The sequence below is a fragment of the Atta colombica genome, unplaced genomic scaffold, assembly GCF_001594045.1.
Source record: "Atta colombica isolate Treedump-2 unplaced genomic scaffold, Acol1.0 scaffold17, whole genome shotgun sequence".
In the NCBI taxonomy this organism is placed as follows: Eukaryota; Metazoa; Arthropoda; class Insecta; order Hymenoptera; family Formicidae; genus Atta; species Atta colombica.
Window position 1 is genome coordinate 381093 of NW_017259261.1, and position 3125 is coordinate 384217.

Here is a 3125-nt window from a genome sequence, read left to right on the forward strand (position 1 = left end):
CAAGGTCATGCTCTGTATTTGGTGGGACCAGCTCGGCGTAGTGTATTATGAACTGTTAAAACCGACTGAAACAATCACAGGCGATCGGTATCGAACGCAATTGATGCGTTTGAGCCGAACATTGAAAGACAAACGGCCGCAATACAACGAGAGACACGATAAAATGATTTTGTAGCATGACAATGCTCGACCCCATGTTGCGAAAGTGGTCAAAACATACTTGGAAACGTTGAAATGGGAAGTCCCACCCGCCGTATTCTCCAGACGTTGCTCCCTCTGATTATCACTTGTTTCGATCAATGGCACACGGCCTGACTGACCAGCACTTCCGGTCTTATGAAGAAGTAAAAAATTGGATCAATTCGTGGATAGCCTCAAAAGATAACCAGTTTTTTCGACGCGGGATTTGTACGCTACCTGAAAGATGGGAGAAAGTAGTGGCCAGCGATGGACAATACTTTGAATCATAAATGTATAACCAGTTTTTTACAATAAAGCCTCGAATTTCGGAAGAAAAACAGCGGAAGCAAAGTTGTACACCTAATATTATTAGCCTTAAAGCAACTAAGAATTAACTAATCAATCAAACTTTTTCATGAAATATTTGTGCAGCGTTTAAATCATTGAGGTAAGGCCGCAGAATAGACTTTTGCATAACGCATAGAACATAAGAGAATAAATAAAAATTCCTAGTAGATTTTCATATATGAAACGCGAAACATGGGGTAGTATTCATATATGAGACGCAAAATATGGGGCGGTATTCATAGTCTGTTTTTATTTTAAAACTGTCTTATAATAATAATGTTTTAAAATGCTAATACAGTCCTCAGATTGACTTACATTTTAAAATTATTCTTAAAGCAGTTAAATGTAGAATCGACTATGAATACCGACCTGTTTCGCATTGTGAAGTTGATACTAAATCTTTCCTTACACTAGAGTCCTATTTATATTGATTTATAAAAGAAGCATAAATCGACTTATGTGAGTATCACAAAAGTACTTAAAAGTACTAGAAGTACTAAAAATGGCATCATTTTTGCAAGATAGACTATGAAATCCACCAATCATCCATTAAACAGCCATTTTTAGTATACAAAAATAAGTTCATTATTATTGGTTGCTAATCACGTGATTGCAACGACCGATCAGAATACTTAACGCCAATCGCGTTTCTCTTATAAATCTAGGATTCTACCTTGCACAAGGAAAGATTCAGTATCAATTTCACGATGCGAAACAGACCAGTACTTATAATTGATTCTTACATTTAAAATTGTCTTAAGTATCATAAGTCTTAAATATCATAAGTCTTAAATGTTATAAGTCATTTCGAGGACTCTATTAGCATCTTAAGATATTATTTAAAACGATTTTAAAATAAGAGTCTAAGTCTAAGAGTATAAGTATCACCCCATGTTTAATGTTGCACTACAGTCCATAAACGAAGAGATAGATTTTTAAAAGAGATAGTGCACACATCATGGGTGTAATCGAGTTGCCACTATGAATGCTTCGAAACATTTTGATTAACCAATCGGAAAAAAGAATTTTACTAATTGTCCAATCAAAAAAATGCTTCAAAGCATTTGTAACGGCAACTCGACCACACCTCATGTTATCTCTTCCATCGTGCTCTCTAGTATAGTCCTAAAAATAAAAGTACCCTGACTGTGTTTCGAACAAAGATTTTTAAAACACTAATTTGCAACATATGAAACGAACGAGTAAAAAAAAAAGGGAAATGTAACCATTTTAACAGGATTCGCGCCGCGTAGCATCATTGCACATTGGCACTTAGGCTAAAGTGCCTAGAAAACCAGAGTCTGGCCAAAAATGACGTGCATGTCCGAAATATGTGTTTGCTCTCAATATGAATGTATGTGCGATTGATACTGCCATTGTGTGGATATGCCAATCAAAGGATGGAGAGGTCAGACTTTGATATTCTAGGAACTCTAGCTTACACTAATGTTTCTATAATAAGAGTTAAGACAAACCGCCTATTAAGGCTTCTAACTAGTGGAAGGATTACATGGTGTGCTCAGTTTGCAAGCGTCTCTCTCTAATTCTTTGCCCTCTCACTTAAAGTTTGTTCGCATCGCATGTTCCAATATGCTCCTATCATATAGCTCTTACTCATTTCAACGCGCTTGATAGAGTGAGTAGGAGCTGTGATAGGAACATGTTGGTGCATGTTGGATCTTGCGACGCGAACAAACCTTTAGGATCTGCACACAATAGAGGAAATATTAGTAACAGGAATAGATATTAAGATTTCATTCTATCAGAAACCATGTATTCCGACATAACTAGTACCTGATAGATTAAAATCTTAATATTTATTCCTGTTTCTAATATTTACTCCAGTGTGCGTAGGATCTTACATAGTGATTATTCATAAATCTAGATTAGCCAATCTTGTTGTCTAGTTGTTGTCTTCGTTGCACATCATTTAGGTTCGATCTCTTTTTATCATTCTACTTAGCATTGCCAACATTTGTTCGCGTCGCAAGCTCCTATCCTAACCAATGATAAGCTGTTGCGGAATGCCCACACGGGAATGTTTCTCACAACAGTGCATCACTGATTCTAGCTCTTACTCACTTTAACGCGTTTGGACTGAATAGGAGCTATAATAAGAAATGAAAAACATTTCAAAAATATATACTCAAAATATCTATATTTTTCTATAGAATTATATATATATATATTCTGAAATATATTGTACGTAATAGCGTTTTCTCTTGGGATACACTGAGTGTAGCCTCGCACTACACCAATTGTGCTGCATCAGTGCTGCATTACACAAGTGTACATGCACCATGGTGTACATTATTTCATGTATCGTGTTTAATTCTGCTGCCGGTTGACTTCTATTTTCAAATTTTTAATGTCACATTGTTTACCGTCCCTTTGTGTAACAAAACACTTCGTGCATAAAATTTGCACTACACTATAGCCACGGAAACACATTACATTGAATGAGTCCATCTACCATCAGCCAACACGCTACACTGTCTGAGTGTTGCACTGGTGGGCGATAATGCAGCCAAGAGAAAACGTTATAAGATTCATATAGAAAAATTTAAGATATTTTCTGAATTGTATATATATATATA